This window comes from Xenia sp. Carnegie-2017, unplaced genomic scaffold (genome assembly GCF_021976095.1).
Source record: "Xenia sp. Carnegie-2017 unplaced genomic scaffold, XeniaSp_v1 HiC_scaffold_25, whole genome shotgun sequence".
NCBI classification, from domain to species: Eukaryota; Metazoa; Cnidaria; class Anthozoa; order Malacalcyonacea; family Xeniidae; genus Xenia; species Xenia sp. Carnegie-2017.
Window position 1 is genome coordinate 429,426 of NW_025813488.1, and position 13,938 is coordinate 443,363.

The window sequence follows — 13,938 nt, forward strand, 5'->3', positions numbered from 1 at the left end:
CCGGAGTGATTTATTATGATCACAGCTTCGGTCTGTAGCCCCTGGCGTGGGTGGGGGTGACGAAAACTGTCACACCAAAATGATGCAACACTGTCAGTGGCGCACAAAATTTATGTCTAGCGTGAATCGCCATCCGCCACTTAACGCTGGATTTTTTTAGAGCGTCCATGCGCCCGAGCTGAATGCCCTCCTCACGCCCGCTCGCACGTGCAGCATCCAGCTGTGCTTCTATCTCTCGCGTCTGTTCGCAGAGAGCTCTCTTTGTGCGGCTTCTAATGTCGTCTTTCAACGAAGTGAAGCGCTCTGCTTCGCCCAAAACGAGCTGGTACTCACTTTCGTAGCAGTTGCCATCTAGAAGCGCTCCGCTCGTGATCAGGGAGATTGTTCGGTACACGGTCTCAGCGACGTCCAAATGCGATCGTGTTTTCTGCTTTCTTGTCCAATTTGCGGCTCACGACCCGACCAGCGAAAGTGGCCGTGCCGCAAACAGCTGCTAGGCCTTCGAGGGCAATCCCGACAGGAGTTACACAACGGTACTTAGTACGACCACGCCGCTAACAGCGCTGCCCACAATGATAGCTGACAGGGCATTGCCCGCGCTGTCTAACCCGTTCACAGCTCTTTTGTACTTTTTGTAGAGCGTTTGGCGGGTTTCCATTTCCGTGTGCAAGCGAGCTTCGACCTCTGAAATCTTCTGTAACCGGTACGTATTTCCAGCATCGCTCGCAGTAGGCAGCGTAGGATAAAGAGGCGCCGTCGACACCGGAGGTGAAGAAGGGGGCGCGGAGGGCTCACACGAAGTCATACTGCTCCAATAGCAATGTCACTATAAAACAAACGGTAGCGTCTGTTGAAGAAAAGCCAAAAACGGCCACTGCGTCAATCTCTAATGCAAGGTTGAAAACTGTGAAGGCTGAAACCAGCCCGCGTGGCTTGCGCACTTCGAAAGTTGTCTTCTCGACATCGTTCACCTTCAGCCGGAGTGTCGCAACATCATTTACAGCAGCCACGATCCCCATGCGAAGCACTCGACTCGGGCTGAGAACCGGGTCAAGTGGAGACCATCCGCCGGTAACCCTCTCCGTCTGCAGAGTAATACGCATAGGAGGGCGTCTCGCCTTCATCGCAGCGCCATCGATACTCAAATCGCTTGGCGGCCTGAGCTTGGGTGAGAACGGCCTCCAGCTGCGTACAGGTGGGACAGTCAAAAGCGTATTCCCATGCAGAGATGGAGCTCGGTAGATCTTGCTTTGCATCGTATTGGCAGCTGCAGCGCGTTAAATCCGTCACAGGAGGTTTCCTTGATTGGAGCCAAATCTCGACTGCTTGGGTCATCCACAAATCTAACGCCATGCTGATGATATGTATCAGGGTAACTCAAGATAATACAACCTATAGGTACGTCTCCAATTGTATCCGAACGTGCCCCGTCGGTTCGAGACTTCCCGCGGGATCATGGTATAGCGAGTGAGAAGAGAGGTGCCATCCCTCTGCTAGAAGGCATGGAAGTTCAACCCCAAGCCTCTTGCAGTTTACCGCTGCTCAGATGATACCACTCGTTTTCAGCCCGCTCAATCCAGAGACCCAGAATCTGTATCTTGCCATTCTTCATATTCGCACCCTCCCCAAACCGCGCCACCACAACGTCCTGTCCTAAGAGCAGGCCAGCATTCCTTTAACAACTCTCAGTAAAGCACCCAAACGCTCATCAACACCATGGAGGTCGAGCTTGTTTATCTTCAGCTGCGCGAAAGTATGAGAGAGTGCCATCGGTATCGTCATTCTGAATTTTAGTTTCGTTTCGCACCACAGCATTCTGCAAACGAGCAAGCTCCTCCTCCTTATTACTGATCACCGAATTTGCCGCCGTCTTCTCCCAAGTGGTCGCCCAAAATGCCATGTCCATGAAAGATTCAAACAAGGCCCCGAGCGTTCAATATAGCAATACACTTGCTAGTGATGCGGCCCCGTTAATGAGGAGCGCATTGATAAAGGCTGCATCGCAAGTCATCTTGCCTCTGACGCCTCCAGGCATAAAATGACGATCATAATTTATAAGTTTGCTCTCGGGTGTTTTGGAGTAGGTTTCAAGCAAGGCCACCAAATCACCGAACTTGTGCCCTGACCCCGGGACCGCCAGAGCATGCTGTTTGATCTCCTGCAACTTCCACCTCGCCAGGTGAAACTGGGGATGGCCGAAGTCGACTACAGCGTTAGCGACCACCTCAAAGGGATATCTGCTGAAAAGCTGTTGGTTTACTTTATTCGCAAGCACGCGATAGTCAGCCACGATGACAAGACGCATATCCTGATCCGCCTGAGGCTCCTAAGATTTGCTTCAAACCCTTGAGGGTTTTCCGTAAATAATTGTACCAGCTGCGCACGCGGAGTGAAATAGTTGCTTTTGAGAAAGGCTTCGGGAATTTTCTGGCCCCCCAGAAAGCGCCCAAAGACGAACAGCAGTAAGCGATCGAGCTCCCCTGTTTTCGAGTCTGGAGAGAAGGCGTGGTTGTAATGACCGCCGGGAGTTGGTTTTTCAAACGGACATCAGCGACGCTGTCGCGAACTTGGCCTGTATCTTCAGAATAGTTCAGCAACCTGAATTTGACCGCGCTCAGGACAGACTCTTCATTGAGAAGCTAAGGGTGGACTTCGAACAAAACATAGAGCTCTTTTACGCTTGGGAGTTTTTTAGCTGCAGCAAGCTCAACTTAGCAAGGGGATGGTTTGATATATGCTGCAATGGATTGCGCAGGAAGGAGATGAAATCTCGGTGGCGGTTTGGCGCTCCAGCCCCCTTTGCTCGGGCCCCATCGGGGAGATAACCCAAGACCTCCATAAAGGAAATAGCGCGTTTGATAATGTGCTCGATTTGTTTCTCGATAAACTCGAGGACCTCTGGCCGCCGCGCCTTTGGGATTAGGAAGGCCTACCAATAACCTTCTTCCGCCACCCGCTCAAGTCGCTGAGGGAGACCATTGACGATCCGGACTCGAATATGTTTCATTTTCTTCAAAAAAACGCTTAAAAATCTGGTGATATCCGTCCCGAACGTCTTTCTCTAATTCTTGGTCAGATTTGTTCTGGTAATGACGGAAAAAGCAAAGCTTTCACTGAACGTTCACCGCAATAGATTTTTCGTCGCAATAATAGGCGAATCGCTGATTGGGGCAGTCCATAGCGAGGATCGGATGCTCGCAGCGGGTCAAGAGTTTCTCGTACATTTTGAAGATGAGAGCCGGTTTATTGCCCGTGCCGCCAAAGAGCGTATTAAGAAACCGCTTCAAATTCGACTTATCCGTGAGTCGGAAGAGATAGAGAAAGTTTGTGTTAACCTTCATGTCCTTTATGTTGTCGAAGCTCTGGGAGAGGAAGAAGACGTTAAATTTCAGATGATGGCTATACATCGTAAAGATCTTATAAAGGCATTCTCTCTGCGTTCCGCATTTGAGATTCATGACGCGGATGTCGTCGATGATGACATAGGACTCCGGTTCTATACTCGTATCCTGTATCGATTCAGGCATGACGGAATAATGCTTCAAGACCGTGTTAGGTTGAAGATATTGATCAGCGGAGGTGTTCGAATTGACGTACAGCCTTTTCGGGCGAACATGAGCAAGGAGCCGTTTCATGAAGAAGCTCTTGCCCATATTGCTCTGACACAAGATTAAAACATTTTGCCCCCATTTTTTGAGTGAAGGTAGAAGCTCGTCAAATTTTTTTTTGTGAAATTCAAGTCCGGGTATAGCGGGGTATTTGCTGCCACCAGTGCTAGTGTCGGGCACGATAGCACTTGGAAGAACAGGAGGCGCGGGCGCCTGTGATGGCGTCGGGCCGACTGACCCGGGGGTGGGGAATAACAGCCGAAAATCCATTTCAGAAAGATATGCAACATTCTAAATGTTGAACGACTGGCCGATGTGGGCGCTCGTCGGGGTCGAGGACGCGGCCCGCAAGGCCTGGTAGATGCTGTTGCTAATTGGCTGATAGAAGCGTGAAGCCGTCGCGGGCGCCGAAACAAGGACATTGGGTGCCAAACTTGTGGATGACGATCTCAATCTAGAAATGGCCCTCGATTTTGCGCGATTCGCTGCTCTCTTGCCCATGGTCTTTGCAGCATCCAGGAGCATGCTCTTGAATTCATCCAAAACGCTATTCTTCGCTTGCCCCGCGGTCTTCCGTCGTGTTGTCGACCTTGGCGCTGCGCGTGTTCTTCGAAGTGTTCCCGCCGTCTTGTGAGTCTTTCCAGCCCTCGATCTTTTTGCCCCGCCCATCGTCTGCTCGCGGAAAGGCACATATTCCACGCAGTAGTCGTCGGAGGGGTGAGACATGTTACTCTTAAGAATACCCGCGCCGAGGATTCTGTCAAAGACGTCGGCGGCATTCTTCGCGTATGGGGCCATCCTGGTGGTGGCTTTTAACAGCCTTGGTAGAAAAGCCAATCCCCAGCGGAACATGGTTGCGGTTTGCCGTTCAGGCGGGGGCGCCTTCATTTGATTGGCGATCCGATCTCCTGTCCCTTTACCATCAGCATAGGGAGTAGGCTCAACCCCGCCGACGCCCAAGGAAAGCCTCCACGCTGCATGAGCATTTGTGACTTGATCGGGTAGCTCATCGCTTGTTGCAGCTCCGACTGCGACACACCGGCCCCCAGGCCTAACATGCGTATGAGGGGAAGAAACCTGCCATATTGGCGGTTTGTCGTCACGAGGTCACCCCTGCGATAACGGCGGTTGCGCGTTTTCAGATCGCCGCCTTCCATGTTGTTTGCAGCTACAATAATGACAAAAACTCCACACTTCAAATTGGCAACAACCCAGACGACACTCCAGCTGATGCATTTCTCTTTCGACATCGTGTACATATACTGATCGAGGCACAGAAGGTTCACTTTCATTGACGTGGTGGCGTCGGAGGGGGCGAAATAGGACTGTCTGCCACTGCCGTGAACAGATAATCGATTGTGAGATTGCCTCGCGCTTTTGCGTTGTCTGTGACAGGGTCCAGATCGAGATTGATCGGGATCATAAACCAGTTGTTGCCGTAGTCCACTTCCGTGCCGTACGTCTTTCCGAAGAACTCTTGGACCAAGTTGTAGCTTCTCAGTTAGCAACTTTCATTGGGATCGTAGAAGTGAGTGGCTCCTCTTTGATTAGCTTCGCCTGCGCTGCACTGCCACGAGAACTTTAGGGGGTGATCAAAGAGGTTCTGCCCGTTCACGATGATGCGGAGCTGGCTTAAGTTGGCGTGGATCATAGTCAATATGTTACTGGAGTTGGCGGCGGCACCTGGGGCATGTCCTGGTTCGTCTCCGAGCTAGGACTCGGTGAAGAAGAGAATCATCTTCCTGGGGATCGGGGCATTGGAGCTCAGAGAGTGTCAGCGTCATCGTTCAACGACTTCTAAACTACCCTGGGGCACCAGGTGTTGAAATACAGCTCCTTAGCGATCGAGACCTGGTGTATGTAGTCTTTTTTCATGCGATAGGTGGAGTAGACAAGGTCGAGCTCTAGCTGCTCTATACGTATGCTGCTGATGGCGTCTGCATTATCCGCACCGCCCCCTTTGTTAGAAATGATCATGTTGCGACTGAGATCGCCCTGTGGGAGGTCGACGCGAATCTTCACCTGTGTGCCCGAAAGCAGCCAACTATACCCACTGGAGAAGAGGGGGAGAATGGGTGAAACTTATACTGAAAGTTCCCCCTGAGGACACGGACGATATTTTCTTGCACCGTTGTATTGGCATTGGTTGAAGAGAGCTGGACACCAAGCACCCTTTTGAGTGTATTATCGGCAGTAAAGTCAAGGTTTCCGACTCCGCCTGCTGTGTTTATCGCAAAAGCATAGCCAATGCGACGATCCACTCCATAGGCGTAGGTTTGCAAGGGGAGAGCTTTCAAAGCCTTATTGGGATCCAGCTTCTGTAAGCCGAATAAGTCACTATTGGCGTATTGCAACTTCCCGATTGAATTCTCCATAAGACTCAGGATGTGCTGAACCGGCTGCATATCAGCCTCGAAGCCACTCTGCGTGACTTCTTGTCCGTTGAGCTCCACACGGATGTTTTTTACCCAACTAAAGGCTGGGCTCGTAGGAGTGATCCAATGGGGATAATCGCTTGTGTTTGGGTTGACAATGAAATACGATTCCGAAAGTGCCATAAAGTTGTTTGCCGAGCTGATGTCTATCCCAGTCGAGAGACTTAGATTGTCCGGATAGAGAGTGACGCTAGCTCGCCCCTCAAGCAGGGAGGCCTTATTTCGGTCTTCTCCTCGATGGCATCCTAGACTACCTTCACAGGTGACAGCAGACCACGGAAGGGCTCTGGGATTTGGGAAGCGTCAAGAGTCGTCGACATGGTTCACCTTCGGTAAATGAGTCAGTGACTTGTACCTCCAATTGGATGGAAGGGGGTTTTTTGGTCATGTTTAAACATGGCAGCAGCAACAAGCGTCGTATAATTCGCGGTGAATAACTCGCTGGCGGTCAGCCGCGGCCTCCTCGAGCGAACTTTACGATGCGACACTGAACACTGCGGGAAAGGCGATTTTTGTCGAAAGCGCCCAGTTTGAGCTTCATAATCTGAATGTCGGGCCTGAAAGCAACAAGCTGTACATTGTTATTGGTGGTGGCGAGACCGCGCTCAGCTTCCTCACGGGGACATACACAGAGGTCATGACGGTATAGTCTTCAGCTACGTGCGGGCTCAGAGCCGAGTTCAGGTCAGGGTGCCGGCTGGTAAGACCTTGAAGATGAAAAAAGATAGCCCCTCTCTCATCCTCGGTTTGAGAGAGATTGCAGCAGGTAAATCATGGGATGCCGCAGGTGACTCCTTCGAAAACGACAGCCTACCACATCTCCACGATGGGTAGTTTTGCATCAGCAACACGGACAACATCTACACTCTCCATGATCTGGTCGACACGACACTACTGGCTAACGGTTTATTGTACTGGAATGCATGTGCTTGTCTTCGAAAGCATTGGACGCGCACTCGCTGAAATAGAGGAAGCATATACAAAGCCCCAGCTGCGCAAGTATTTTCTGGAGGCCTTTCCCGAGCGAGTCATTGTTATGAATACGTTTGCAGTGCAGAGTCGAGCAACGGCTGTCTGCGGGCGCTATGCTGTCCTGGCGAGCCGGCTGTTTATAAAGAGGGGTTCTGTTGAGGGGTTTTTAAAAAGATAAAGGGGGGGTTCGGCGAAGACACTCTAGCTAATGATCAGAAAGTGCTCGACCTTATGCCTCTGACCACTGGCGGTTGTCCTGACGATTTCGAAGCTGAAGAGAAGTCGCCTACGACACGTAGTGTCAAAGCCATTGTCCCGACAAAGCATGGTCCCGTTTCTACGGACGGAAGCGTCGAGGAACACCTCGCAGAGGCGTACTACAGCCCTGTGGGGTACTGGCGCGGCTGTGCTGCTATCCAAAACCTGGCTAAAGAGGCTGGCGTCGGCAAGGATGTGGCTCATGAATAGCTAACAAAACAGACCATCTGGCAGATCTACTTGCCCACACCAGCGCGAAGTGCTATCCCCCGAGGTGGTTAAAGCGCTCAATAATGAAACTACTCGTTTGACGGCGAAAAGCCTCCCTTGCGTTTCGGAAGAAGAGGGTTAAAGCCAAACCCGCTGCGCCGGCGCTTTGTCTAGTTGGTTTTAAAGAGCAACGCTTGCCGTCGAATGTTATGGTGCGGTATTTTTATGCGCCTGGCGAATTCGAAGGTGGCGAACGGCGTAGGGCCACCGATCCTATCTGGAGTGTGACCTCCTACCAGGTCGAGTGGGCTGTAGTTGAGGGCGGGAAGCCGGTGTTGTATTATTTGAGCGATGTGCCCAAGCGCGCGTTTGTGCGCGAGGAGCTCCAAGTGGTGCCCTTAGGGACTGAAACACCGCCGGCTTAGTCGATGGGTCCTATCACGCTTTTATGAAAGCGAAGCTTTCACTGTCACGTTTTTATGAAAGCGAAGCTTTCACTGTCTGGTACTACTTTGCGCTTAGCCGTGGAGCAGCTCTTCGACGAAGGCATTTCTTATTTCTTCATCTGCGGCACCGGCTTCCCTATGCCGGTATGCTAGGGTAGAGATCCCATCGGCCGCGACCCAGCGCTTCGTGTCCATTGGGCTCAACGATGTCTTGTTGACATGCTCGCCGTTGATACATGCCGTGGCGGAAGCGCTTTCCTTCGAAGAGTGCCTCTTTGTACTGGGCATGACGGATATACTTTTCCACGACAGCCTTTTAACACCCTTGAAATTGTGCTCCTCCAGACCATCGGTTTTCAGGATAGAGTACATCTTGGGCCTGAGTCCCACTAACTCAGCGATAGGCACCCTAGCGCACTCCTCCTTCATTTTCCCCAGCACCTTCTTGTTGGCTGTGCTGAACAGCGAATGGTCTTTGGGGTAGTTGCTGGTGTCCTACTGAACGGCGTTGTGCCTCATGTCGGTGTATACATCCTCGGTCTGGATCTCCAGCACAAGGCTGTCGGTGTCGGTGTAAAGGAGTTCTGCTGACGACCCGTACTGCGCCTTGAGATGGTTGTAGTAACAATCGTACATCAAGTGCTTCGAGAGGTCGATAATGCACATGCCCATGAAGACAGGCCGGTTGAACAACAGACTGCTTTTATGCATGTGGACGGCCGCGAGGTCCCCCACATCGTCGATTAAATGTCGGCTTGGCAATAATTTTGCGGAGTCTCTCGGTCTCGCTTGGCCGGAGCAGCTTCACATCAACACGCTTTCCGAGGTTCTCCATCGTCTTGCCGAAGACGCTGTTGTTCAGCAGCTTGTAGAGGTTAACCTCGAAGTCGCTCTTTGTCTTCTTCCAGAGTTCGGTGTTTTTCTGGATGTAGGGCTACTTCCAGGGGCTTTGATCGAAGCGTAGTGCCCTGTGAATCTTTTTCAGGCGCATGCCCAGCTGCAGGTAGAGCTGCAGATTCCGGTAGTGCAGGACGTATCGGGTCTTGTCGCGAAGATTGGGGACCAGTTTTCGACCTCGTGAGACACACCCCCTCGACAGGTATTGCCTCGCAGATTGGGGAACTGCTTTTCGGCCTTATACAACTGTTTGAGGAGATTTTGCTGGTAGTCCGACATCCACGCATTGTCGACCTTCAGGCGTTCCGGCGCAAACGGATATGCATTGTGCTCGTCATGCAGCTCTTCTGGGTACTCCAGATCGACTTCGAGAATGTAGCCCTTCTCTGCATCTACAGGCTGGTCCAGGGCCACCTTCGCATCCTCTTATTCGACCCACTCAAACGCACCTGTCCATAGTGACTGCGACATTGCCAGCCGTACAGGTTATTGGCGTCGTAGTACTGGATCCCGCTTTTTGGCCTGGATCGTAGTCTGGCACCTTAGGGTTGTTTGCCTTGGCGAAGCGCCTGCTGGCCATACTGATGCCGCCGCGCAGGCCCTTCTCGATGAAGAGATGCATATCTATGTCGTGGTAGTCACCGAGGGTTGTGTAGCCGAAGGCGTTCCAACCCTTTTTTCCGTGAACATAGTCGTCATCGGTAATGCCTTTGTCTTTGAGTTTGCTGTAGAAAGCCTCCTTCTGCGGGAGAGATTCCTCATCAAATCTGGACAAGCCGTCCATATACTCGTAGGATTAGGAGGGTACGCCTCTCGGGGGTTTGGCTCGAAGTCTGCTGTGATGCGCTTGTCTCGCGGATCGCTGGCTTCCACCAGTTCATCCAGACTTAAGAGTATAAACTGGGCGCTTTCGATGAATCGAAGCTGGCCGATACTGAACGAGATGTATTTCTCGGCGTTATTGGGGATGCAGGTGACCTTCTCTTCAGTCTCTGCGATAGTCTGCATGATGAGATGGCTGTCGTAGCCTCGTGAAGGCATCGCAGGTTGTGAAAGGCAACCGGTATGGTTGTCCTTTTCGGACTGAGCCGCAACTTGAGGTTGCACTCATTGTGGGCGGCACCTCGGTACTTGCCAGTAATGCGGCAGTGGTCTTGCACGGAATCGCTTTCGAGGGGCTTGCTGCAGACGTGGCAGTTTGTGGCTTTCTTGTGGCTCCCCCAGTCCTTTCCTGTCATGTGCATAGGCTCGCGTTAGCCAACACCGTCTTGATCTTGCGCTCTTCTTTATGGAGCGCTTCCAGGAAATGCTTGGCCGCGTCGGGCCCTCGGTAGAGCTCCGGCGGCTGCGTTTCCCGTCGGAACGAACGACTACGTATGAGTAGCCGCATGCCTCGTGCCTGGAGGTTTGCTGGGTGCCTCTCTTGTTAGGGTTGAGCGCGGGGACCTCGATTTTGCAGACCAGGCTCTCGAAGTCAGCGTAGATTATGAAGGGCGCTTTGAGCTGCTTGTGGTAGTTCTCAAAGCGGATTTCGTCATTTTTTCCCGGGGTTGACATTGTGATGGCAACCGCGGCCTGGTTGGTTCCTCGACATTCAGGCTTCTGCTTTTCCAGTTAATCCTGTCTGGTGAAGCCGTGAAGGCAACGCTCACAGGAGTGCAGCTGATGGTGACCACTCTGGTTGAGAAGGCGGTTGAAGTCCTTGATCCAAGTGTAGTGATGCTTCTCTGGGTTTTCGAATCCGAGACGAAGAAAAGATTAACAGTCTTGCGAGCTCTCTATTTGCTCAAACGGCAAGGAACAACGCCGCCTTCCCAACCATGCACGTTGATAGCAAGGTCGTTCTGACTCTACTCGTTCGAGCTAGGAGAGCGGTGTGGGTGTGCTTCCCCCCGCAAAGTCAAGGCAGTCGTCAGTGGGATACTTGCCCGGCCGTTGCGGGTCTTTAGCTGCGGGAAACAGCGCAGCTCTAAGAGACCAGCGGAGGCAGTCGTCGTCTTTGTTTTTCACGTTGACGATTGCCTTCTTATTCTTGACCGCGGTGGGGGAGGGAGGTATGAGCTTCCGCGTAAAGGCTGGTAGTGAGCGATGTCAAACCAGAGTGTTTTGACACGATCCACTATCCACCCAGACCCTTTCCGAGTGAACTTTTCTAATATCTCCAAGATTGTTGGGAAGGCTTCATGTAAGGATTGCGGAATCTCATGCGCTTGTAGCAGCGTGATCTGCTTTGTCCGGAACACTGGTGCTTGAAGCCCTTCAGTACCATTTGCTTCATCCTTCCGAAGCTCAACCTCTACAGCTAACTGAAACTTAACTCCTTGTAAAGCTAATAGCTCCTCGACGAGTTTGCGTTCGATGTGGGGCTGGGCTCTTTTGAGGAAAGCCATCAAGTCGGGTTCGGAGGGATGCCCCTTCGGCACCTGCATTTTCCGTGGGTGGTGGGGGAGGAGCGCTGCAATGTGGTCTGCGCCTCAATGACATTTCAGCCAGAAGCTCATCGATGTATGCATCAATTTCATCATCAGTAGACTTGATGCGACGGCGCTTGCGCGGTTTGGGGATAGGTGGAGTGACATTTCTTGGCGTGGGTGTTGAGGCAGTGGTCGGTTGAAGAGCCTTAAGAGAGGCGTTTAGCGCGTGTCCGCTGATTACACCTTGGTCATATAGTTGCAGAAATTTATTAACAGTATCCATATCAGTGAATACAACCTATCGTACGCTATTCTCTTAATGGATGTAGCCTACCATACAATGAAAATTCAGTGAATATAACCTACCATACGCCCTTCTTAAAATGGAAATTCCCGGCATCCACCTCACCGAGGACCAGGCTAAACTGCCTTCGTGCTCGGGCCTCTTTTCTACGAAGGCGGCTTTTCCGGCTTGCTGGTCACAATCTGCGCATCGTTGCACCTCTGCCTGCGTGCTGATACCACAACCCCGACATGGGACCGGCACCGGCGAGTCACGCTGGATTTGTTGCAGATGCACTCCACTGTTCTTTCCCACACATGACTTTCCACACGGTTCTCTAGTGTGGACCTTCACCCACGCGCACTTGTTCTTGCCCTGCCTCATGGCTGTTGAACGTTTGGATATACGCTGTGAACCGTCTTTCTTCAAATGACCCACGGCCGGCCGCACGGGCGCTGGGGGTGGGCCGCCCGTTTTTGGCTCCTGGGTTTGGCCTTTGCTATCCGGTGCGATTTTTGTTCTTACTGTATGCTATCATAGTTACAAGAGCCACGTACGCGAACTAGGGCTGAGGTGCTGAGATTTGCGTATACTAGGTCTCAGGGTGTGAGGTGCGCCAGAAACGACGCTCTATATACTACTCCAACTACAGAATCAATCCAGACCTTTGTTAACACAGTATCCATCCGTTCGTTCGTAGAATTTTCCATAATTGCTCAATGATGGAATTCTTGATTCAGTTTAGCAGCTGCTCGCTTTGCGACTTTCAACTTTCGAAGTTCAAATGTGCTTATAAAACCGTCATAAAATGATATATTGTTATTATTATATATATTCTCTGATAATATGGCATTGGAAAAAGTCGAAACTGTGCCATCCAGAAAACTGTGGCGAGAACTTCTCGTCCATACGCAGTTTAAGAGAAATTTGACTCGTGTCCAATCCCTGTAAGCTTGGTAGCTCAACTGGTAGAGCGGCAGACTAGTATCTCGAACTAGTATCTGATGATTGCTTTGGAATAAAGTCGAAACCACTGACATGTATAATAATTACCTGGACGTACAATCTTATCCATTATTTTAGAAATTCAAAAGATTTTGGGAATAAAAGTCCCAAGATCCTTTAAAATATCCCAAGATCCTCCAGGTACAGCAAAACAGTTGTTTCCGAGGAGTTCCTTTGGCATGGGTACGCCATTGACGTATCATTTTTGTTTTTATATTACTTCAAATCATAAATGGTATAAAAAACGATAGTTAATACAATTTTTTTACATGATCAAGGAAAGTTCGTGAAACATAACAGTACATAAAATTGTCAAGCATGCTAACCAGACCCTATTTCAGCAATCTTTTCGCTTATAATGTCATAAACATTAGTTGCATTTTCTTTCTGTTCCTGACGCTGACCATGCTTATTAAAATTCTCTCTCCGACAATGACCAAATTGTACGTCTTACAAGTTTAGTTGACGGCTCCCATGTGTAGCAATATGCACCTTGTCGAGCAATAGCTTGTTTTGGAATTAGTCTGTTTCTCAAAGTTGAGCAATGTAGGCGGTTGGTTTGAGGAGTCTTTATTATGTTAACTTGGGAAAAGTTTCTCTCGACACTGGCTGATGAGTGAGGTAAAACAAGAAGGTTGCACATAAAATTTCCCAAAAGTTCAAACTTCTTATTTCCGTTACCATCTTTAATAACTCTGATCTCATCCCAAAACTGAGTTGGGGAGTTAGCTATACCTTTAAGAGAATCTGTGGCATATAACAATTGCCTCCAATGATAATCAAGTTCATCCAACTGATCTTCAGACACTAAAGACGGAAAATGGTGTGCTAATACCGCTATCGAGTTTAGTGATCGCATGGTGGACATAGTCAGGGGCTGAGTTAAGGGTACCTCGACAAAAATACTAAGTGCAACTTTTTTCCAGAAATGTGTTCAGGGACCATATGAAAGTATTTTAGGACATATTGCCACTTCCCAAACCCTGGGCAAGTGCAAAATATAACCTACTAGCAAAATGGGAAAAATCGGAAAAACCGTGTATTCCTTGGTACCAAAATTTCAATACTTGATAGTCAAAAATACTTCTTATCTCATTTTTTTAGCATAAGCTCCTGTAAGACGTTTTATTTAGCGAATCTTAATGCAAATCAATATATTTAGATGATATTAAAACTTTTGGATAGGCCAATTCATAACATTTTTTCACTAAAAAACCCAAATATACACCGATTAAGTGACATTTACAATATATGTTTCATTAATTTTTGAAAACAGGTTAATAAAACATTATCCTATCACATTGTCTATCATGTTTCATTTTCATCTTCACTTGCTGATTCTTCTTCTCCAGAATTATCACCATCATCTTCCGCATAGACACCGGCATTCCATATATTTCGACAATCTCC